Here is a 25,557-nt window from a genome sequence, read left to right as displayed (position 1 = left end):
TACTCCTGTCTGTTGTGCATCACTGTTTGTATTTTGATGTTAACGCTGCTCCCTAAAGAGGGGTGCCTCGATGAGGAGTAGATCATGTACTCAGGTGATTTCAGGTGAAATCTTAATTGGTCAAATAAAGGCTAGAGCCTGTGATTGGGCAGTGGAAGAAAAAGGCGGGGCTGGAAGTTTTAGAGAAGGGAAAATGGAGGAAGAAACTGAGGATGGAGGGAGAAGATGGCTGAAGAAGCAGGGAAGATGGGGCAGAGCCATGTGGCCTGGTGGAGCCGCAAGTAACGAGGCATTTCATAGCTGGGCAGTAGAGTAGTGTAGTGGCATATTTGCCCAGTCTAGGCATGTAGCTTGTAAATGTATTAACTGAGTTGTATGTTCTTTGCACGGGCATATCGGGGTTAGAGAGTTACCAGTGTAAGTCTGGCTGCTATAAATATAAGTCTCTAGTGTTTTCCTTTCATGGGGCTAGAGCTGAGTGAGAACAAAGTGGTTGCTGGTGTTCTGTAGACCAGCCATGGGAGCCAGAGTCAGATGGCTGCTTGGAGCTAACCATGGGGGCTGAGTGAGACCACCGTTGCTGTCACCTAGCAGGAGAAAGTGTGGGTTATTTTTAAAATTACAAACTACACGGGTCCATTGACCTGGTGGCTCCACTCCTTCTATATCAAAAAGTCAGTTCTTATAATTTGATTATTGGTAATAAATTATCGATTAATAAATATATAAATTGAAGACATCCCACGTGCCCTCTGTTAATTGAATGGGAAGAGTAGGGTATAGTCCCATAATGGGATTTTATACAACAAGGGGAACAGCTACACATCAACAAAATGTTCAAAGAAAGAAGTCAACCTCGATAGCATCCTTACTACACGAATCCACTCACACAAAAGGGCAAGAGGTAGAACCAGATGTGAAGGGCCTTTGGGGGTTTTGCTACATACTCTTAATCTGGCTTCTGCTTCCCTGAATGTGTTCCGCTCATGAAAATTCAGCAAACAGCAATACATGCGTGTTTCATGTACAATAGAATTAAAACGTTAAGCCTGCATTTGCTGATATCAAACAAGGTCTGTTAGCTTCACCTGCAAATGCTAGAGGGTGTTACTCTAGGTGGGGCCGGCAGCACAGCTAACTGGTTCTGATTCTCATCTGGATATTGGGACATACAATTGTGCAAAGTGAGTGCTTACTGAGGGCTGGCTGTGGGCGTGGTCTGCCTCAGGTGCAGGCCGGAAGAGAGCCTTGACTGCTGGGAATTTAAAACAATCATAAAATGGCCCAGAAGCCCATTGCTTTTTTGTTATTACTGTGCACTGGAAATCCTTTACAGTATCAGAGGCAAAGCAGTTCTACCCTTCCCCAGTACACAATCTCTATTCTAAACCCTAAACGATTGCCAGGCAACTGTTGAGCCCCATTGGGGCTGCTGTCTGACTTCACTGGGCCACTCCTGTTCTGCCCTTGGAGGGTCAGCAGTGAAGACACCAGCTCAGATTTTATAAGTTTGTGCATTGAGTTGGGGACTGAGCTGAGTCCTTTGGATTCAAAAGTCTTATTTAAAATTTATAGCCATGTGGGTTAGATGTTATCACGTGTACAAGAACCAGCAGCAGCCTCCTCAGAGCATGCCTCTGGGCCCTCTGGGGCTCTCAATTTTATACCCTCTCAAAAGTTTACAGAATTCCACACATAAACTGTCTGCAACTGGGAAAAAAAAATCATACCTCTCCTAGTGCATGAGACAAATCATAGTCACCTTATGTAACACAGCCTCTTAAAACAAAAACATATTCATGTAATATAACTGGGATTCTAAAGAAACCAAGATTCTCCCTACATAGGAATGATACGAAATAGGATTTACTAATAATTTGTTCAGAAGCAGTGAACTCCAATGCCCAGAGCAAGCAGGGCAAGGAGCCTGGCTACTCGTAGTCTTGGTTCCTGTTTGGATGCCTCTGGTGGGGCTGGAAGTGAGCGGTTGTCCTCTACTTCCAGGCCTACACTGACACATCATGTTGTCTCTCCATTGGCAATCCTGGAGTGCCTGTGGTGTTTCCAGCACAGATCTAAGTTCTGCAAATGTCAATGAAACATGGTCTGAAGCACAGTATTTCAGCTCCTAAGTGTCTCCTGCCAATTACGAGGCTGTCGAGGTGGCTGACAGATATTCCTCAGTGAGGACATTCAAGGGAGGAAGTTAATCATTTAGCCAATCAACAAACCCAGCAGCATGGCACTCTATGTTCCTTCTACTACCTGCGTCCTTCACACTGGACGGAAGGAATAACATGTGGAGTAAGCTTCTTACTCTAGAGGTTTGCAGTCTCAAATGGTGAGCCAGTCTAGGCAGGCCCTGGAACTCTTGATCCAGAAGGAACTCTAGTGGCCTATTTGGGTCATAAGACCAAAATTATATGAATTAAAAGCAGGGAGAGAGCAATGAGAAGGTTAGAGGTCAGAGCTAAGCAGAACAGAAACTGGCAATAAAGCCTGCATCCTATAACAACTTGCTGGATGAGTGAATGTGTCGAATGTAACCGTTTGGATTTCAAGCTTAGAACATGGGCTTGCTCCACCACCCTCTCAGGGCAGAGCAAGCTCTCTGTCCAGTCTCCTGCAGCCTTGTTTGGGGTGACAGAGCTGGGTGGTCTGTGGTCTTCTTTCTCACTCTGCCTCCTCCTCAACTTTGCCTTCAGGTTCTTGTGGTTAGGAATGGAGATGAACAAGTCACCTAGGGCTGGGCTAGGAAGCAAACACCAGCTCTCTTCTCCCTTGCCCAGGTGAGTCCTAAAAGGGGCAGCCTTCTGGATATGGCGAAGGAGAGGAGAAAGATGCTCGGTGGAGGGTGGGCTGGGTGTCCTGGGGAAGAGGTAAAAGTGGACATGAGAAAGAGAAGACCAAACCTGGTAGGGAGTAGAGAGGGGTGAGATCTCAGAAACAGGAGGCCAGCGGAGAAGCTCACCCAGGGGAGGACCCTGAAGAGATGGGGAGGATTGCCGTTATCCAGAGAGGAGGATCCCACTCCTCTTCAGCTAGTGAGGTCCAGCCATTGGCTGGCAGTGACTCGAGAGAATGCTCAGATTCCATCAGAAGTGACCATAAAGTTAGGTCTGATGACTCAGGGATTTAACCCCAGCTCCTCAAGAACCTGAAAGCAGGAAGATCAAAAGCCCACGACCAAATTTGAGTAATTTAGTGAGTCTCTGTCTCAAAAAAAAAACAAAACAAAACAAATAAACAAACAAAAACCTACACACACATACAAAAGCCATTGAGCTAAATCTCCTCCTAGTAACCCTGTGTCCCTTCCTCCATCAGAAACATTTTTTCTTAATATACTATCTCTGTGTCTACTTTGTGTCTCTGTCCAGTTCCTTGTTCTAGAACACAGGAACCTGGACATCCAAGTGGGTGCCCACTGGACCCCGATAATCACTAGTGTCAGTGGATGAGACAGCCAGTCAAGAGGATTCAAGAAAGACCTTGCAATGCATGTGGTATATAAAGTGAGCCCTTCAGTTTCCACCCTTCCTCCTAGCTCTGGCATAGCCTCTTAATCAACTTCCTGCTTTGACAACGAAAACCACGAACGGTAAAGGGCAGGGCCAGGAATGGAGATCAGCTGGATCCTTTGCTGAATGTGCAGGAAGTCCTGGGTTCCCTCTTCGATGTCACAGAAGAAAAGAGATAGTGCTAACCCTGGTCAGCAGGGCCAAAGGTTCCTCAGTGGCCCGGAGCATCTGGTCTAGAAAGCTGGGGAGCACAACCTGAGCTCTGGACAGAGTGATGAACAGATTTTGTGAGAATTTCGTACCAACATTAGAGGAGGCCCCTGCAGTCTGTTACCTCTCATACAGAAGCATCACTAAGCCTTTAGAGATGCACAACTGCCTTCCATTTCTTAAAGAAAAGTCACATTTTCATTAAGGGTCATGATGCCAATGACCATGCCAATGTCATGGTCCTGACCTGCACTGAGATGGTTCAAAGGTGATGCCCACTGAGTAAGTTAGATCAGGAGGAAGGGACTGGTCCTCCTCAACTCTCTTAATTGAGACAGGTGCCAATGTATTTTGTTACTGCATTACAGAGGAAACGGGGATGTGTTTACTTGGGAGTTAACTTCAGGGGGCTTCCGCACTGGGAAGAAGCCATCTCTGTTTTATCTACTGAGTATAGACACCTCAATATGTAATTGCTTGAGAGGAAGGAACGTGGTCCATGTGAGGATGGGAAGACTCATGAGGTGGGAAGGAAAGGTGACATGGTGGTGAGTCCACACGACCACAGAACTTCTGGCCTCTTAGCCCTCCTCCCTGAGATGGTCCCATCACCTAGCAAGTTCTCTTTGACATCTCTTGCACATGCTATTAAGAATTGGCCCATGGTGTCTCTGAGTACCTTTTCCTATGTGTTGTTTCCTGAAAGGATGTGATAATGTCTGAGCTACTAGAAAGACAGAGTTTGGGGGGTTTTGGGGGTGTCCTTAGTGATCTGCAGGAGTCTGGTTATTGATTGATAATAGATGTTTACAGAATGAATGGTGGGGGCAGGTTGGAGGCAGCCAAACACTAGACAGAAAATTCTGGGTTTCACTCTCTAGTGGTGACTGGCTCCCAAGAGAGAATATTGCAGTGTCTTGGATCCTGAAATACGTAAGAAGCTAGAAACACACTGAAATAAAATCCAGGCTATATTTCTTCAACATTTCTTTTCATTAAATCTCTCTTCCCCGGAACAAACATAGCAGATTCTCGAAGCCTGAAGGTAGTGTTAATTGAACTCTACATGGCTGAGCGAGAAGCTCTTAATGAGATCTGTGGTTTGAGGGCCAGGGCCTAGGCTTAGAGAACGTGGGCAAGGAGAGGAATAAGCTTGCAGGGTACAATTCTCACAGGTAACAGTGAACTTGCCGGCACTACCCCCAGAGAGTTCTGGGGATTACCACATTTCTCCCAACATGAAAGAGAAATTCAATTTACAGATAGGTAGGAAACAGGTATGTGAGGTAATTTCAAAGCCTTGGGGTGGGGGTGGCAAAGAATTAACCAAAAGGAGCACTTTAGATCCTGAGTATGCTCCTCACATCCCTACCAGTGTAGATTTGTACCTGTCTGTAATTATGTTTGTGCCTGACTTTACCTTGGGGAACTAGAGGCCTTGGAAACTTCTGCAAGAATACCTGGGCTATGTTGAACTTCTGACAGGAAAAAAGAAATGAATAACTCACTGGACCATGAATACCAAGAGCTCACAATGCCACAATGTGAAAAGCCCTTTCTTCTTGGGGAACTTAATGAGCATGTGACAAGAGCCACAGTGGGTCCTTCTGTGACCAGGGTGAGCCCAGAGGCTCACAGGCTTCAGACTGCTCAACTCTGGTCCCCAGGCAGTTATACACAGTTGGTTATCAGGGGACTAGGCCACAGGATGTAGGAGCATGATAAACTTTTCACTCCTGGAAATAACCATTGAAGCCTAGCAGGCTCGGGCCATGTGTGTTATACCGGAAAATTGTCATATGACAGTTGATATTGAGAAGCTGACTCTGGAAGTGGGGTTCGCTTGTCCTAAACATGTTTGTCTCAAAGTGTCCCCTAAAGCCCCTTGTCTAGGGATTCTTCCCCCTTTATGTGACGCAGAGGGAAAAGAGTGATAAAATGCTCACCCACTGAAAACCTTGCATTCTTGAGAACAGCTTGAAGGTAGACCACTGCTAATGGATTACTATTGTTTATCCCAAACTATAAACATGTTGCCGTGGGAAGACCAATTGGCTCAGCCCTGGAGAGAAAGCTAACTTGAGACCCCTCGCTGGCTTCCCCAGTTGGTTCCTGTAGGATGTTTGAGCTCTGGACCTGATGATACTATTTCTTTCTGTTGCTATTTGTTTTGTTATTGTAGTTTGTTTGTTTTTTGGAGGCCTCACCAGAGGGGTCAGTCTGCTCTGCGGGAGACTCAGTGCTCTCTGTGGGGAACTCTAGTTAGCCATCTTAAAGGGGCTTCCTCAGCTGATTTCTGCCAGATATTTTGAATAATCAATTTAATGATATATTGCGCCCCCTCCTATAACCTCATTCTCAAAACCAGAAGTAAGGATGTCACTGTCCTTCTCCTAGCTGTACATACAAGCTGCATGCAGCCCACACCTTCAATCCCAGGCCTCAGAAGGCCAAGACAAGGAGAATTTCTGTGAATATGAAGCCAGTCCTAACTATGTAGAAAAACCCTACCTCAGAATAGAACACACACACAAATGTGGAGAACCATCTAGGTCTTCCCTATTTATTCACTGTTTTCAAGGTCATCAGGTTTTAACTGACTGACCAGTACCTCCTGTGAGTCTAAACTGAGTTTCACAATCATCTGCTGCCTTGGAAAGAGAGCCACGGAGAGGCTGGGCCTTCCCATTGTCTGAATCTGTAGTCCCACCCTCTCCCTGCACACCTATCCCATGAGGAGCCTTCCTTCTTCCCTGCGTCGGGCTCTGTGCTGAGTAGCTTGTAATCTGGTTCCTTGTCAGGAAGAACTGGTCGGAAATGACCATTTGTTTTCCAAATGAAGCTATGAGAGCACAGACTCAATATTTGCCTAAGGTTGGAGTCTTATAGACAGCGGAGCAACAACTCAAGTCCAGATCTTCAGCTCTTGGATTTCATTTCCTTGTCCCTCCAGCTCTCTCCTGAGCCAAGGTCCTGTACCTCTCTGTCACCAACAGAGAAAGAAGTCCACTCATTCATCAAATGTTTATTGAGTATTTGCCCACCATGAAGGCGATAGTGTGGATTAGGGGTTATCAGTGTTTTTGTATAAAGGACCCAACAGTAAACATTTTGAGTTTTGCAGCCATGTGGACTATCATAATGACATATCTCTGCTATTGTAGTTAAAAAAGAGAACAAAGTGATTGGGTGTGGTCATGTTCCAATAAACTCTATTTACAACCTCAGGCTGTGGTCTGGATTTGGCCCATAAACTATACCCCTGCTCTAAGTACTGGGGTTATGATTAAAAATTAAAAACAAAACAAGAGCAAACCCTTCTCTTTATGGAGCTGACATTTCAGAAAAGGCAAACAACTGCATCCCTGGCTGTCCTGGCTTAGTTTAATGTCAACTTGACCCAAGTTCATCAGAGACGAGGGAACCTCAACTGAGAGAAAAATACCTCCATAAGATCAAGCTATAAGGGATTTTTAAAATTAGTGATTGATGGAGGAAAGCCCAGTCCATTGTGGGTGGTGGCATCCCTGGGCCAGTGGTCCAGGGTTCTATAAGAAAGTTAGCTGAGGAAGCCAAGGGGAGCAAGCCAATAAGCAGCATCCCTCCATGGCCTCTGCATCAGCTTCTGCCTCCAGGTTCCTGTCCTGACTTTCTTTAGTGATGGACCACAACTTTGGTCATGATGTTTTATCATAGCTGTGATAACCCTAACTACCCTAGAGGCCTATGAGAATTGTCCTAAAGACATTTCGATTCAATGTTCAGTTGAAGTTGGGGAGTCACTCTTGGTTATCTATTTGAACCATCCTCCCAGGACAGTCTCTCCTTCCAGCTTCCCTAACTCTGAGTTAAAGGATCAGGAGGGAGCACCCATTGCCCCACCACAGAGAGCCATTCTTGTCACACAGACCTTTCCTCTCTGTCCTCCTGTCTACTTGACCTACGTGTCCTAACTCTGTCCTGAGTGTAGAGGGCCACAAATTAGTGCCTCAGACTCATGACAACAGTTTCTTGGGCTCACCACAGTGATTCCAATTCAGTTGGAGATCTGCGGTAAAGTCCAAGGGTTTCCACTTCTACCAACTTCCCAGGTGACACTAACGTCTGGTCCCTGGACCTTCCCTAGTTCTCTGGCAGTAAAGAGGAGATTCAATATTTCCTCTTCCCTGGTTCTTCAGGCCTCTGATCATCCCCATCATATTCCTCTTAAGTCCTTTCCAGGCAAAGCCTGTGCTCTCTAACTACCCTGTTTATGGCCTGTAACAAACTGCCACTATGCTGGAGCAGAAGCACTAGGCTACGGTGCCTGTAGCCATGAAGATGCTCACTGCAGCTCCAGAAGCAGTGACAATGTTTTGCAGCTCAGGGCAGATGGCCAGTGTGCAAGAATGCTTGCTGTGAGTTCAAATCCCCAGCCTGCAAGTAAGAAGTTGGGAGTGGCCATGAAGGTATTTGTGACCCCAGTTGGTAGCAGAGACAGGAGAATCCTTCTGTCTTGACTTGCTGGTAACCAACTGGGATTCTGGTTCAATGGGAGATCCTGTCTCAAGAGAATAATATAGCAGGATATGGTGTCCTCCTCACGTACATGTAGATGTGTAATTTCTCATTTTTGTAGAGATTGTAGTCCACCCACTACCACTGAATCTTTTAAAAAATGAGACCTAGCTAATGCTGAAGGGGCAGGAAAGAGAACCAAGAGCAGTGGCTCTCAGCCTTCCTAATGCTGTGACCCTTCAATTCAGTTCCCCAGGTTACAGTGACCCTCAACTATAACACTATTTTTGTGGCTATTTTGCAACTGTAATCTTGCTATGTTTTGAATTGTATTTTTGCTACTGCTATGAATTGTAACACAAACATCTGTGATTTCCAATGCTCTTAGGTGACCCCTGTGAGAGGGTCAATTGACACCAAAGGGGACTGTATGGACAGGCTAAGAACTGCTGACCAAGAGAGACAGGGAGGCTGGGTTCTCATTCCCTTTCTGCTTGTGACCTTGGGCAAGTCTCCTCTGCTTTCTGAGCCTGGTTTTTCTCATCCGTAACGGGGGCGTCTGCTCTCTTTACAGCTCTCTTTCTATCTGGTGTTCTCGCAGATAGAACCATTTCCATGCACATCCTCCCTCCTCAGTCCTGGACTACCCTCTGTGAGGCACACTGGCCATGCCCCTTTCCAGCATTCTTCAAGATCTGCCCTTCGCACCCCCAGTACATGAAGTCTGACTTTCCCCTGAAGGCTCCCTTGCCTTTTTCTTCAGTTATGGACAGTGTTGATGCCTTACCTATGACTTCCTTGGCATATATCAACTAAATTTCTTTCCTTTTCTCTACACCTATGAGCAGAATGCTATTTGGGGCCCTCATAGGAGCTGTTTGCAAACCTACAGAGATAAGTCAAATTGCTTTTCTGTTTCTGGCTCTCAGAGGCAATTCTTGTGGCTTTGCAATTTCTGTAGGAATCAAGAGTTGACCAGGCTCAGGGCCACCTAAAATAGCTTGAGATTCACCTACTACTCTAAGGTCCAGACCTCAGCTGCAAGAGATCTTTGGTTCCTGGCACCTACTTTTGGAAAAGGTAAACTACCATCTACCCTCTTTGTCTGAGGCAATCTCAGCAGTTCTTCAGTTCCACAACAGTTCTCTGTGAAGGCTCCTACCAAGGGCTCTTCAGCCCTGGGAACACATTGAATCAGTGGAGACAATAGTGTGAGGTGGGTTCTGTGGAAAGCAACTGGTGACGTTTGCACAAAGGATATTGACTTGATTTACGGAGTTGGGGGTGATAAGAGGTGGGGTGAGGGGTGGTGAGAGGTGGGGTAGTTCTCCCCACCCCAACATACACACAAATCAAGAGGTTGAGTGTTGGGAACTAGAACAGCCCGATTAGTGTAGGCATAGGAAGCTCCAGGGTCATTGGAAAATTAACCCAGTGGAGGAGAAGGTACTGATTAGATCACAGCAGACTTGGTTTGCTCAGTATGTGTGATGCTTCTTTATCCTTTCTGAGCCCCCGTAATTGTTTCCAGAAGAGGCAGTGCATCATAGGGAAGTATCAAGACGTGGAGTCAGTCAGACCAGCATGGGTTTTTAAACCTTAGCTCTGTTGTTCTCTTCTTGGGTGCCCTTTGTTTCTATTTCTCAATCTCTTGGTCTTTCAAAACTATGTAAATAAGGAGAGTATCTTCCCTCCCAGAACTAAGGATTAGAACATGACGGCATTCAAAATACTGATGTTAATATTATATACACTAATTGCTCCAAAGTATTAACCCAATTGCTTACTATGGATAACAAGCCTCCGGTAAACACTGTGCGATTAATTGGATGCTACGGGCACCATGTTCCAATTATTGCTTACAGAGAACCTGGCAAGGCATGAAATATGAGGAATTTCTCTTTCTGCTCTCTGCTGTCTGGGTTACCTACAATGCTTCTAGAAGTTTAGAGTCTAAGACATGTTGGAATCTAGAATCCTAAGAAGAGGCCAGGCATGGAGGTACATACCTTCCACTATGCAGAGGCAGAGGCAGGGGCAGGGGGCAGGGGCAGGGGCAGGGGCAGGGGCATGGGGGGAAGAATCAGAGGCAGAGGCAGAGGCAGAGGCAGAGGCAGAGGGGCAGAGGGCAGAGGCACAGGCAGGGGCAGGGGCAGGGGCAGGGGCAGGGGCAGGGGCAGGGGCAGGGGTATGGGGGGAAGAATCAGAGGCAGAGGCAGAGGCAGAGGCAGGAGGCAGAGGCAGAGGCAGAGGCAGAGGCAGAGGCAGAGGCAGAGGCAGAGGCAGAGGCAGAGGCAGAGGCAGAGGCAGGAGGATCTCTGCCAGCCTGGGGTACATATGAAATTTCAAGTCAACCAGGGATACAGAATGAGACCCTGTTTGTTTGCTTGTTTGTTTGCTTGTTTTAATAACAATTAATTCTACAAAGAATGCTTATTGAGACACAATACACAGAGAGGAGTTATTTACCTGTCTGAGGTTGTGCATTGGACAAATGGCAAACCTGGGCTAGGCGCACCCTACTGGAATACCATGCATATTTTCCTTGTGGCTTCATGCATTATCTCTAGTCTGAGCTCCTGGCCATGTTACTGAAATTGTTTTGGTTGTCAGTGCCAAAGCTGCCATTACCTTTGCTCTGCAGAAAACAGATGCAGGACGGAACTGAGGTGGAGCAGGAGTAGCATGGGGAGAGGAGAGAGGTGGCTGCACAGGACTTTCCCACTCGTTTCTACCTGTTGTACTTCATCTGCCACTCACACATCTCCCACAGAGCTGCCTGCATGTGCACACAGACTGTAGACTAGCCCTCACAGAGGAACGGAGTCCCATGGAACTGCCAGAACCGCTCAAAGGTTAGCCATGAGCCTTTTTCCTGACTCTACTATCTTTGCATGTTTGATGGTCAGACTTTTGACTGTATCCTAGACAGCATTCCTTTCCATCCTCTCCTCAGCTAGTAATCTGCTCTGCAAATCCATTTGTACTAGATGATGATGATGATGATGATGATGATGATGATGGTGGTGGTGGTGGTGGTGGTGGTGGTGGTGGTGGTGATGATAAGGATGGTGATGGTGATGATGGTGATGATGATGATGGTGGTGGTAGTGATGATGGTGGTGATGATGATGGTGGTGATGGTGGTGATGATGATGGTAATGATGATTTGTAGGCAGACATCCCTGCCAAGCAGGAATTTCATCTCCAGGTAAACCTGAGACCTGGAAGCTGTGGACTCCTCCATCAGCAGTGTTTATTTCCTCTCAACTTGGTCTCGTTCCTCTACTCTCTTTCACAGTGAAAGTAGGTCCTTACGCTTGAGGGCAAAGCCTTCTGTCATTGTAACTCCCAGATGAGTCATTGCCTGGTGAAGTACCTGGCACACATCAAGAGCTTGGTGCAGGCTACAAAGGGTGAGCTACAGAACCCTTCCCACCAACCAGACTTCGCCATTCGTTAAGATGGCTGGAGAAGGACCTGGAGCCAGAAGACACTGCTGCCTGAGAGATGCAGAAAGAGGATGCTTCAGGGGACTGAGGTGTTTGGTGCAGGGATAAATCACTTCCAATGGCTAGTGAGGAAGCAGGAAGATTCACTCACCATCCAGCTTTATAGAGAGTTCTGTTTATGCAAGAATATTTGTCTCACCAGGTAGTGAGAGCTATGCTTGGATAAATAAGGAAACTCTTGTCTTAAAAAGAAAAATCAAGGGGCTGGGGATTTAGCTCAGTGGTAGAGCGCTTACCTAGGAAGCGCAAGGTCCTGGGTTCGGTCCCCAGCTCTGAAAAAAAAAGAACCAAAAAAAAAAAAAAAAAAAAAAGAAAAATCAAAAAAAAAATGAACAGTAAACCTAAAACATCCAAAATGACAGTATTCTTCATAACAGAGTTTGGGGGGGAGGGAGTTGAGCTTTGAAGATCTATCTATCTATCTATCTATCTATCTATCTATCTATCTATCTGTCTATCTAATGTGTAGGAGGGCTCTGTCTGCATGCATGCTTACAGGCTAGAGGGCAATGGATACCATAGGGCTACAGTTATAGACAGTTGTGAGCTCCCATGTGGTTGCTGGGAATTGAACTCAGGACCTCTGGAAGAGCAGCCAGTGCTCTTAACTCCTGAGCCATCTCTCCAGCCTAAGAGTTGAGTTTTGTTTGTTTGTCTTTAAATAATTTTGCAGAAAGGAGGGCATCTCCCTAATATTCATCTAGCCAACATTTCCCGAGAGCTTTTGAGCACTAGGTCCTGGGCTGAGAAGTCACTGTGACTATACAGCACAGCATGGACCTATGCTAAGAATAACTTACCACGTCTGCCTCCATACTCACCAACGCCAGGGTAACGGGGTGCAGGGATGGAGGTGTACGAGCATGTGGCGGGGAATACCCTTGGGACACTAGCCTAGCCTGAGGCTGCACTACAGGACGGAGAACATTGAAAACACAGGTCCAGGCAGTAAGTGCCAAGGCCTGGGAAGAGGGCCACAGTGGCAGGTGTGTGGGGAGCTGCCAGGGACTCGGTGTTGCCAGGGCAGGAAGTGAAGAGGTGAGAGGCAGGAGGCAGCCCAGAGGAGGCTCAGAGGTATCCAGGGCAGGTCTTGGAAAGTTACTAAACAGCAAAATGCATACTTGTTTATTGGCTTATACAATCAATACAGACAACCGGGACAAAAGGAAGGAAGGAAGGAAGGAAGGAAGGAAGGAAGGAAGAAGAGGAGGAGAAGGAGGAGGAAGGAAGGAAGGAAGGAAGGAAGAAGGAAGGAAGGAAGATGGTGGAAGGGGTGGTGGAGGGAGGGGAAGGAAGGAGAAGGAAGAAGAGAGAGAGGGAGAGAAGGCGACAGAAGAGAAAACTGTAAGTAAGAACAGCAAACTTTTCTTTCCGTGCCCATCTTCCTTCTTCTCCATAAAGGAATTGCAGAGAGTTTCTAGGTTCTTTCTAGGAGTGTATGTAGTAGGTGGACTGGCTAGTTTCATGTCAAATCGACACACGCTGTAGCCGTCTGAGAGGAGGGAGCTCACAGAGAAAGGTAAGACTGGTCTGCAGGTGCCTGTAGGGCATCTTCTTAATTAGTGACCCAAGGCAGAAAGCCCAGGCCACTGTGGGTGGGGCCATCTCTAGGCTGACGGTCCTTCTGTTTCATAAGAGAGCAGGCTGAGCAAGCCATGGCAGGCAAATCAATAAATAGCTCCCCTCCATGGCCTCCACATCAGTTCCTGCCTCCAGGTTCCTGCCCTGTCTGAGTTTCTGTCCTGACTTCCTTTGGTGGTTAACAGTTCTGTGGAAATGTGAACAAAATAAGCCCTTTCCTCCCCAACTTGTCTCTTTTTTTTTTTTTTTTTTTTTTTCCCGGAGCTGGGGACTTAAACTAAGGGAATGTTCCTAATATTTTACCACTATAAATTCAACCCCTCCAACTTGTCTCTTGCTCATAGTGTTTCCCCACAGACTTAAACCAAGAAGGAATGTTCTAATATTAGTGAGTATATGTTCATTTTTTATTTATCACACGCAATGTGTACTACCCTGAATTTGATAACATAGAGTTCAGTTTAGTCTTTTGCATTGGAGTTATCTTAAGTCAAACACACAGATTATGACATTGATCTTAACAGCTGCCAGATTCTCTACTGTGTGAGTGTCCAGTGAATTATTAAATTCCCTCCTGCTGCTGGACGCTCAGGTTGTTTTCAGTTTTTGTCTATTACAAACATCACTTCAACACACAGTGAATGTTTTCATTCACTGACTATTTACTGAGCTTCTTTGCACCAGGCACATTTCTGAACTATAGTAATAACATGTATTACTCTTCCTAGGGTCTCCATAAACAGAATGGGGAGCTTTGATTCAAGGGAACGTGTCCTCTTAGCGTTGAGGGATCTTTCCAAAATGTTCGCTGAAGTGGCTGCAGAAGTCTCTACTCCTTGTATGCATGGTTGAAGATGGAGCTTCGTGGTAGGCTGTTCACCCAGCACACGTCACGCCTTGGGTTTAAAGCCCAGCTCTAGGAATAAACCGTCAAGGAGTTGTTCTGCTCATCCTTGCAGGCACTGCTCAGATTTGAGAACTTTCACCAAGCTGCTAAACAAGTCCCATATTCATTACTCCCTTCACTGGCTACTTCTGAGAGACGATGGGTGGCCTTTCTTACCACCCATTGTTTTTCTTTCCTGTAAACTGCATGTTTGGGCAATTTCCTATTGAATGGCTGTGTCCTACAGGGTTCTGCTTGCTCCTTGTAAATCAAGGAAGGCAGCCCTTTGTCATACATGTTGCAAACACCTTTTCTGTATAACCCTTTCTCTTTGGCTCTGTTTACGGTAATGTTTTTGCAATGCTTTCTCGTAAAGATAATGTTCAAGTTGTGTCTTGAAGGATGAATCATAACATTAATTACCTGCACCTACGCTGAGCTTGCTTCCAAGAGGTGAATGACATATTAACTCATTTAATCCAGTCTCCCAAAAAGGTCATTTAATTTTTCCAGCAACCCCAGGAGGTAAGCCAGGAGCTACAATCCCCTCTATTTTAAGAGAAGAAACAAGCAGGTGGTCAGGTCAGGGAACTAACTTGTCAGGACCTCACAGCAGGTGAAAGCATAGGCCGGCATCACAACCACAAGGAGCCCTTTGCCAGGCATTCTGGGCACAGTGGCCGAGGCTTGAAGGTGCTCGCCTGAGGCTAGGCTGACACTGGAGAGAAAAGGCAAAGGAAGCTGGTGAACACAGGGCAAGGGGTTCTCACGTGGTCAGAGGGGCCTCCACATTGAGTTTCCAAGAGCTCAGGGTCCATGTCTAGACTTCATATTACTTCACAGCCTGAAGAAACTGTCTAGGGAGCTGGAAGGAACTGGAAACACGTGTCACTTGTGCCTGAATAAACACGAATGGCATAAGGCAGGTGTCTCAGTCAGGGTTTCCATTGCTGTGAAGAGACACCATGACCAAGGCAACTCTTATAAGGACAACACTTAATTGGGGCTGGCTTACGGGTGTGTGAGTGTGTGTGTGTTTTGTTTTGTTGTTTCTTATCACTGTCCTGGCCTTGTGTTTGTCTCACCTGCTGATGACTAAAGCTAGCAGAGATAACTGAAGTTCAGAATGTTATGACGATGCAACTGCAAAGGGGGCGATAAAATGACATAAACAGGATGAGAGTCTATAAGAATCAAGGAAAAAGTCCTGTGCCAGAGTCCTGTGTTCCACCCTGTAAAACCCTGGAGGGAGACTCGGAAGAAAGATTTTGAGATAGAAGACGAGGACAAACTCAAGCTGAGCAGTCAGGGGAGTGTGGCCCCTTTGAACTGATTGTAGTGAGAGTTGAGTCACTGGTGTGCACAGACCAGAGTGAGGGCTTATTAGTATGGAGAGAACAGGTGCTACTTCTGATGCCATGGACAGGAGACCGGGTCCTTTAATGACATCCTTCAGAGCCTGTAGCTAGGGGAAGCTGGTGATGGTGAGACCCAGCAGCAGCCGGGCCACAAAGAAAATTGCAACTGAGAGACTTTAGAGGACAGGGTCTCTGTGCTTAGAGGGCAGGGTCTTTGTGCTTAGAGGGCGGGACCTTCGTACTTATAGGGCAGGGTCTCGGTGTTTAAAGGGCAGGGGTCTTCCTGCTTAAAAAATGATGGGCATCCGAGTTCAGTGGATCAGTAAAGTCACGAAACAAGATATATAACCCCAATTTAGGAAGTCGAATTAATTGCCCCACTGCACCTTGGGAACTTGGTGGTTTGGGAAGATACTAGGAAGGCTGTAAGGCATGGCTAATCCCCTCTGTGACAGCTTCTGTGATATAACAGGCACCATATCATGTTTCACACTGGCTAGATCCTACCTGGAGCAGGTGCAGTTTTAAAGAATATTTTAAGAAGAATTCTTAATAAGCCCCACAAAGAGCATTTAACCAAAACTACAAAGTCTTTTGCATTCAGAATGCAAGAAAGTGCTGGAGGGTCTTTCCCTAGAAGGCTAATGGCCTCCAGGGAATAGAATAGCTGCCTATATTTATTTGAAAAATGTACCACATAACTCCCCATGCCTATGCACCTGGTGGTGCAGGCCTGTACTTTGGGAGGTTAAGGCAGGAGGATTAAAAGCTCAGGACCAGTCTGGGCTAAAGAGTGAATTCAAGGACAGTTTGGACAATTTAGTGAGACCCTGTCTCAAAATAAAACAAGTGGAGGGGGAGCTCGAAGATAGAGTGTTTGCCTAGTATGTCTAGGCCCAAGCTCAGTCCACAGTACAAACCAAACAACCAAAGAAACTAAGGGCAAAGATGGATAGGTAAAGGTCTGTGGTTAGGAGCACACAGTGCTCTTGTAGAGGTTTAATTGTCAGTGCCCATGTTAGGTGGTTCCTGACTGCCCATAAAACTATAGTTCCGGGGGAATCCAGTGCCCTCCTCTGGTCTCCAAGGGAGCCTGTGCTCATGTGCACATACCCACACTCAGACGCATACATCTAACTGAAGAATGATTTCAAGAGTAACAATGTGGCTGGAGAGATGGCTCAGCAGTTAAGAGCAGGTATTGCTCTTGCAGAGGACCCCTGTTTAGTCACCAGAAATAGTATCAGGTGGCTCACAACTGCTGGCAACTCCAGCGACAGAGGATCTAATATGATCTTCTGGGCTTCGAGCAGTACCTGCCCTGACACGCCCTAATGAGACACACATACACACGCAAGCACTCAGGCAGGGACGCAGGCAGGCACGCACACGCACGCACACACAATTTAAAAACAAAAAAGATGCTTAAACAAGACCTGAACAAGGATAACATTGCCAGACATAGTAACACGGAAGAGGGAACTCTCACAGGCCCTAAGCCTACACAAGGAACTACAGACAGCTAAGAAATGCTTAGAGCATGAAAAATAGTCTCTCCCAGTGAAGAGCCCCCCAGTTGATTATCCAACTTATCAGTCCTGAAACATATGTGTGTATGTATGTATGTATATATATATGTATATATATATATATGTATACACACACACAGACAATATTGTATAGACTGTACTGTGCAAATTGTATTTACATACTTAGGTATATAAGGATATGCATATATACATAAATAATTTTTAAAAGTCCAAAGTCGGGCTGGAGAGATGGCTCAGTGGTTAAGAGCACTGACTGCTCTTCCAGAGGACCTGAGTTCAACTCCCAGCAACCACATGGTGGCTCATAACCATCTATAATGGGATCTGATGCCCTCTTCTGGTATGTCTGAAGACAGTGGCAGTGTAACTCATATACATAGAATAAAATAAATTAAAAAAAAAAAAAGAATATACTAAACGTTTAAAAAAAAAAAGTCCAAAGTCTTTTAAAAATCTGAACCGGGAAAATAATAAAAGCAAACATAAATACAGGATGGTAGGATCTTTGGGGCTCAGAGATTTCCAGCAATTTCATCCTTAAATATTGTAGTTACTTAATTTCTTTTACTGTTGCTTTTCTCTCTTGTCAAGTGCAACTCCCAATCATAACTTCACAGAAATCGTATAAAAACAATTCAGAATAGTACCAAGTGCACAAACCAGCACCCCACCCATAGGAACCACTGAAGTGTTAGCGCTTAGTTTACTGTATAAAGGCGTACGGAGACGTGTGGTGGTAGGTAGACTGATCTGAAAGGCATTAAGGAAGTCTATCCCTGAGGATTCTGTGTGTCTGCAGAGGTGGTGTTGAGAGTTGCCACCACTGGGAAGACCACTGAGGCAGAGGGCTCAGTGTTTTAGCCATTACAATGGCCTGCTATCCTGCATCCCCATTCGCTACGTCGAGGAGTGAGAGAGGCACAGTGTTCTCCTCACTGTCGGGGATTTGAGGCACAGTGTCATTAGTGTGACTTCTCAGGTGTTGTCACATTGGTCCCATGTAGGTGGATGTCTTCATCTTCGTCTATGTCTCCCAGGTCCCATTCTCACTTTAAGGAAGTTTCTACCCTCGACTTCCGTTCATACCTCCCAGATCTCAGTTTAGACGAGACCCCCTTAACCATGCCCTTCTGCCTCCTGGCCACGACCCCTTGTTCACAGCCGTGAACATGATCCCGGTCAGTCCAATAAAAGCATCAAGTTTGTACTAAGACCTCGCTGGAAAGCCACCTGCTGAGCCCTGTCAGCCCACAGAACCCAAAGAGGAATAGCAAATCATGGCTTCTTTACAGCTCACTGGGATGGCTAGCTGGAACTGGACAGTGGAGGCCCCGAGAGAATCCAGCCCCAAGGTTAGCATCCATTGCCATCCTGCATCAGCACCAGCAGTGAGGGACACTTGTGCTAAACAAGACACTCAAGGGTAACACACAGAGGCTCAGGGCCCTTTCAGCCCACACCTCCCTCTCTCCTCATCAGTGGTGGAGATGACAAGCCCTCTTGGAGGCTACAGATTTGTTTTGTTCTCTCTCATGTAATTTACCTTCTTACCCATGCAATCAGATACCATGATAATAAAATGATTCTGAAGGGGTCAATCCTTGTCAAAGGGAAGTTAAATCTAGAAAAAGTTTGTTCCTTAGAGAAGCTCCTCTTTAAGGAAGCTTAAATTAAGTTGAGGATTCGCCATATTTATAACATTAAGACCTATATTTACAGGTTCTGGAATCCCCATTGATAAGAATTTCCTCTCTCTTGCTCTCTTACCTTCCCCCTCTGTCCCTTCTCTCCCCATTCCCCTCTCCCCTCTCTCCTTCCATATCTTCATGGCCGGTCTCTACTCCTCTTCTCCTCCCTCTCTCTTTCTCTCTCTCTCTCTCCTCCCTTCCCAACTCCCGTTCCCATGCCCTAAAAAACTCTATTCTATATAAGAGAGAGAGAGAGAGAGAGAGAGAGAGAGAGAGAGAGAGAGAGAGAGAGAGAATTTTCTCTGGACATTGGTAAGAATTTACTGTAATGTGTGTACAAGAAGTTCTCTGGAGAGTTTTGTAGTGGGGTGAGAAGCCAATTATTCATCTACGTGGAAGGAAGTGGTTGATAAATTGTGATTTACTCAAATGATGCGATCTATGAAACCAGATGCTATAAAAAGTAAACAATAGATGTATGGATGACTATAAGGACACATGGAAACAACACTCCCACTCAGGAGGCCTCCGGGTCCCCTACAACACAGCAGAATTGCTGTCCCACAGAGTCATGTGATTTTGTGGTTTTTTTTCTTTTTTTTTTTTAAGACAGAATCTCTGTAGCCCAGGGTGACCTCGAACTCCAGATCCTACTGCCTGTATGTTCCAAGTCCTGGGATTATAGCATGTGTCAGCATGACATCAGATTCTTGAGGTTATTTTGCTATATTAAAATGAGTATAGATAATAGATATGAAATGTACATATACATTTCTCCAAGGTTGGCTTTGGGTATGTGAGGGATCACAGTAGGGCTTTGGCACTTCATTTCGTGCCCTTTCCAATGTGTTATTTAATCAAATGCTTGTACTCTCTGTACATTTATAAATATTATGTGGGGGCTGTCATGGTTTTATTGTTTATATGTCCCTGCACTTCCTTTTTCCTTCCTTCCTTTTTAAAATTCGTTATTTTTATTTTATGTTTATGTGTGTCTTGCTGGCATGCATGTATGTACCGTATGTTGATGTCTGGTGACTTGGAAACCGGAAGAGGATGTTGAGTCTTCTAGAACTGGAGTTCCAGCAGGATGGCTCTGGGCTACACTGGGCACTGAGAACTGTACCTAGGCCCTCTGCCAGGGCAGCGAGTGTTCTTAACCTCTGAGCTCTCTCTCAAGCTACTCCGTCCTGACTTTCTGAATACTAATGTATGGTTTAATTCCTTTCCTTGGAGAGGCCTGTGAGCATAACCATACCCAAACCTAAGCTTTGAAGCTCCTTCTGGTCAGGGTACCCACTTTCTCATGAGAAGCATTACAGGTCTCCTGCTGCAGAACTCCCTCTGATAAGCTTGTCTCTGCTTGCAGCCCTGACACTCTTGAGTGAGCGCCTATTTTTGGCCTCAGTGCAGTTGGTAGAATGTGGGGTTGGGGTAGCAGGTGGCTGTGAGCCTACTTCCCTTTGATCTGCCCCTGCCAGGTGCCCGCCACCCCATCCCGCCACCATAGCCTCCCTGTGCCTTCCTGCTTGCCAGCTCTCAGGGGCTGCTTAGAGGAGAGCTATGAATCAGCACCTTTTCCTAAGGCAAGGTTGGCTGGACGCCAGCACCAGCCCTGCCTGGCTTCAACTGGCCCACTTCAGCAGTACCTGGGAAGAGGGGTCAGAGCCATCTCCTGGGTCTGGAAATGAGTCACCTCCTTTGGCTGCCCTGGGGAGGCAGATGGTCCTGCCAAGGGAGAGGAACTGGGGACTCTGAAGTGAGGGCCTGGCACCAGTGAGTGAAGAGGCCTTTATGTGAAGTCTGTAGGAGTCAGTCCTGACTCTCCCACCCTAGCCTCCCGTCTGCCACCCTATCGAGGATCACTTCCTCCTCTGTATTCTTCACAATCCCTTCCACTGCCGTCCCTCTGCCTCTTCTTGACTGGGGTCTACAACTTCCAGAAACCCAAAGAAGGAAAAACTGAGCCAGCGCCTACAGTAAATTGGTGTAGATTTCCCCACCACTTTCAGCATCGCTTCCACAGGGCAGGTCAGACTAAGGGACTTAACCTCTCAGACCAGGCACAGCTGCCCGTGAATTAGAACTAACCACGTTGGGAAACATTAGTTCTTCAGATGTGGTGTCAGGTGTGGAGCTCCCGCTGGATGGAAAGCAGTGCCCACTTATCTCAGCTCTCATGGTTTGACCACCAAATCAGCCAGTAGGGCAGGAGGAGTGCTGCTGTTGGGAGATTTTTTTTTTGTGCTCCCTGATTTCGCTGGTCTTGAACTGGAGGCAGAGACTCATCTGTATTGTCCTTTGAAGCAAAATCTTTTACAGAAAACAATGAGAAGCACCACAATACCATAATACAATATAAACTTCCCCACCAGCAGCTCCTGTCTGGGAGCTTTCTCCTGCAGAAAAAAGAAGTGTTCCAGCCCCCCAACACCACAGGGTAAGGACCGCAGGTGCTGGGGTAACCAGACACGTGAGAAAGAAGACAGTTAGTTGTCTGGGCTGTCTTAAACTCTGTGGGGCTAGAAGCTGGAACAAGTCAGAATGGTAAACATTCTTGCCTGTTTTCATAGAGGGCAGAACTGAAGGTCAGAGGGATTTCAGGATTTTCCAAGGTCAAACAGCCTGTCACCCTTGATGACTCTCCCTGGGCAGATGAGGGGACCTCACAGTCTAAAGAAACAAATGCCTCTTCAGTTTGTGAACGAGGACTTCAAGGGCTAAGATAGATTGAACTTCCTGCCTCCTGGTGCAGGGGGTGTGACCAGCCTCACTGTGGCTCACAATGGGGGCTCTGTGCCAACGAGATAGAAGTGGCAAGTCTCTACCCGAGGCTGGGCAGACACAATCCCTGCCCTCATCTTAATTCCCATGAAATTCTATAGCATCACATTGAAAGAAACACCAAAGGAGGTTGCCCAACCCTTCCAAATGTCAGGGCCTGAAAGCTGAGGGGCCTGCTCACTTGTCACTGTGTCTACCCCTCACCCCCACCCCCACCCACCACCCCCACTGTGGGAAGAGTTAACTTGTGGAAAGCACTGTCCTTTCAAGCCTTTATACCCTGGTCTCCAGGCCTTTCTTTCTTAGCGATAAGCTATCTGGCTGAAGGATTGTGTGGGGGCTCCCAACCCACTGAGCCACCTTCTTCCTGGTAAGGACAATAGCTGCTGTGTTTACTGAAGCACCTTGCAAGGTCTGGCTTTGGGCCCTGTGGTTACCATGACAAAGCTAGAATGGAGCCCCCCTGGGCTTCAACGCTGGGCAAACCTTGATAAAACATCAATTTTCCAACAGAGGCCACTCTCAATTATTCATGGACTAATGGCTCAATTTGAAGAGCCTCTACTGGTCCTTTCCTCTATTCCTCTTTCTCTGCCAGCTGCATTTGGCTCTCCTCCTTAATCCACCCACCAGAGGAAGAACTGGGAGGGGACAGAGAATCAGTAGATGTTAGGGCCTGTTAGTGATTACAGTACAGGGTTTGTTTTAAAAGCAGGTTGGGTGGAGGGTGAAGGGTTTTGCATATTCTTGCTAATCTCATTCCCTTAGACAATTTCCTTGAGTGTTTCCTTGACAATTTCCTGCTTCCTAAGTCTTCTTTGGAGAAATAGAGACAGAAATCCTAACAGCCAGAGCCACTGGGAGCCCAGACAGAGGCTAGACAGGTTGGGAAGAAAACTGCATCTGCCCCATCCTATCCTGAAGACCCAAGGTGCCTGTGTGTGTTTACTTGGCTTCTTTAAAGGATTGTCTCTAATGAAGCATCCTAGAAGTTGGGTTTTAAGGTATACAGAGCACTCAGGTTTTCCTCTCTAGATTGGTTGGAGTTTTATATTCCCAAATCAACTACAGTAGCAAATAGCACATGAGAACTCATTCTCAAAATATACTAATTCACAAGCATGCGTGAGGACACACCTGCAATGCCAGCATTCAGGAGGCCTATGCAGGTTACTGGTGAGTTCACGTTGGCCTGGTTGTATAGAGAAACTAGCTTAGATTACAAACTGAGACCCCTTTCCAGAATACCAAGGGATACACAGGGTTCGAGTTCTAGAAATGCAAGAAAGTACATTCATATGCAATAGCAGTCCAAGGCTAGGATGGGTTGTATTCTCAAAAAGAAAGACTTTTTAAAAAAGATACTGTGTTGTTGTTGTTGTTGTTGTTGTTGTTGTTGTTGTTGTTAGAAATAAAATTAACTGCAATGTATGTTAGGTGCTGGATTTATCATTTCTGAACTTTTTTTCACAGTTACCCCGACTCCGTAGGCAGAAAGGAAGATGACGTGCTCCAGGCTGCTGAGGGAGGTAGAGTATATGGTTTGGCATTTGACGACACTTGGCAGAGCTGTGGTTCCAGACCCACTACATGGCTCAGGGTAACCCGAGACTCACACACCAGCCTCTTCTGTTGACCCAGCTACCACCACCAAACCAGCAAGACCTCAGCAACGGGACCCAGACTCCTCATTCTCCTCCCTGCCTCCTTCCATGTATCTTGACTCCCAAGGCCTCCTGGACTCTACTGGACCATCCATCCCACCCAGCGGTGACCTGTGGGCAGCGTTTCTCTGGGATGGGTCCCCTTGGCATTGGTACATCTTGTACAGGCACTTGGCTTTTTTGTGCATATCTATTTAATCTCTTTAGAATATCAGCCACACGCAAAGGGACTCTGTCACGCTTTGTGTGTATTTTGTCAGCCTCCTAGCATGATGCTGGGTGCACATAAAGTCAGTGATACCTCTTCTCTGATTGGTTTACTGGTTGGAGGGATGGACACAAGTGGCACACACCTCACCCTCCGTATATGCCAGACAGCACTTAACATAACGCTGAGCACAACGTCATAGACGCCCAGTGCCATTTTTGATTGAATGAATGAATACTTGGCAGAAAGTGGGCTGAGCATTTACGATGCACTCTCTATCCACTGCCTGAGGTGAAATTCAGAATAACTTTATGAAGATGATGTTATTAACTCTGCCTTCCACACAGCCCCAGGCCACACAGCCAGTGAATACTGAAGGTAGGGCTCATAGGCAGCCGGGTCAGGAGACCACTGGCACCTAAACTTGAGACAATGATCACCCTTGGAGACATCTGGGAGGTAGCCATCCTATAGGAGAACAAAGGACTAAAGTTAGGCCAAAGCCAGGAAAGTGCTGATAAGTGGAGCTAAGTGTCCTCATCAGCAGCCCCAGGAACAGCCTGGCCCATGGGGAGTCTCCGTCCCCAGACCCTGATCTAGTTCTGCCACCAGGACCTACCCATTTCAGACAAATGACATCAACGACCCCTGTCGTATCAGAACACACAGAGAGAACACTCAGACTGTGGGAACTCTGGGGGTGTGGATAGGAGAGATGGGGTTAGACAGTTAACAAAGAGACCTTTCCTTCCCAGGAACAATGCCTGGCAAGTGGGCCTTGAAACATTCACGGAGTGGGGTTTTGTTATTTTGATTTTTGGGCCTGGAAACCTCTGCAAAATATGGGAAGTGCTAGCTTCTTGTTGTAGGAGAGACTAGACCTGCCCTGGGGTTTCCAGGCCACCCTGCCAGGTCCCTGCTACCCCTTTCTAAATCTCCAAGTTCGGTTCCCCTCTACCCTGCTATCATGTTTGACACTGGAGCTTGTCGGAGACCCCACAACTTCCACTGTCCATTCCTTACTTTCCGAAAAACTTCTCCTACTTTGGATTCACAGCAACCACCTCCTCTAAGAAACCATTCAGGGATGCCTCTCTGCAGCCTCGGCAGGTGTTGGGTCTCTAAGCTGTCACTCAGCCTTGTTCCTCTTAGAGAATGTTAGAAAGGGCTCCTCCTTGGCAAACTGTTGCCTCCCTATTGTGCAGTGCAAGCTCCGGTGGTAATGTAACTGAATGAGAACAGCTACCAGGTCTGTCTGTGTGTCTGTCTGTGTGTCTGTCTGTGTGTCTGAGTGTCTGTGTCTGCTCTCTCTCCTTCCTCCCTGCTTTCCTTCCCTGTCCTTCTTTCCCTCCTTCCTTCTTCCCCCCCACCCTTCTCCTCCTCTCCTCCCTCCTTTCATATATTAACTAGTTTAACCCTACAAGAGTTGATGGTGCAAACAGACATAAAAATAGAAGCTTATGCCTATTTTTAGAATGTTTATTTTAACCATTGTGGTATCCCGTTTTTGAGGAGAGATGAAGGTGCGGGCTGGTCCACACAATGAGGCAGTCTGTCCCCTGAGCACACAGACGTCACCACCTCCCCTGCCTCTCTGCTCTGCTCTCAGCCATGCTCATCTCATTCTCGCCTTCTCAGGAATGCCACCACTGGCCTTGGCTTTTTAAAATTGTCACTCACTCCCTGTCACATTTTCCATGACCACGCTCTTCACCCTCTGGCCCAAAGAGCATAGTCCTGACCTCCAGCGCATTGAAGTCGCCTTCACGTGCCTGTGTTCTTTGATTTCCCTCACTTCTTCTCAGTTGTTCTTTCCAGCTTGAGGGGTGCTGTGTGAAAGCTGTGTGGCCTGTGTCCTTTCCTGGGCCACTCTCTTGTACTCAGTGACTACTAGGGACCAGATAGTAATGCTCAGTAAGCCACACTAGTGCGGTGAATGACAAGCTGCTTAGAAGTCGTGGCATTTTTGCACACGGCTGCGGCTATCCGCACACGCTGTCTGCCACTCCTACACATGAGTGAGTACACTCGATGGACAGAAGCTGGGGATATTATTATTATTATTATTATTATTATTATTATTATTATTATTATTTTG

Source organism: Rattus rattus, chromosome 3 (genome assembly GCF_011064425.1).
Source record: "Rattus rattus isolate New Zealand chromosome 3, Rrattus_CSIRO_v1, whole genome shotgun sequence".
NCBI lineage: Eukaryota > Metazoa > Chordata > Mammalia > Rodentia > Muridae > Rattus > Rattus rattus.
Note: the sequence above shows the minus strand (reverse complement) of the source record.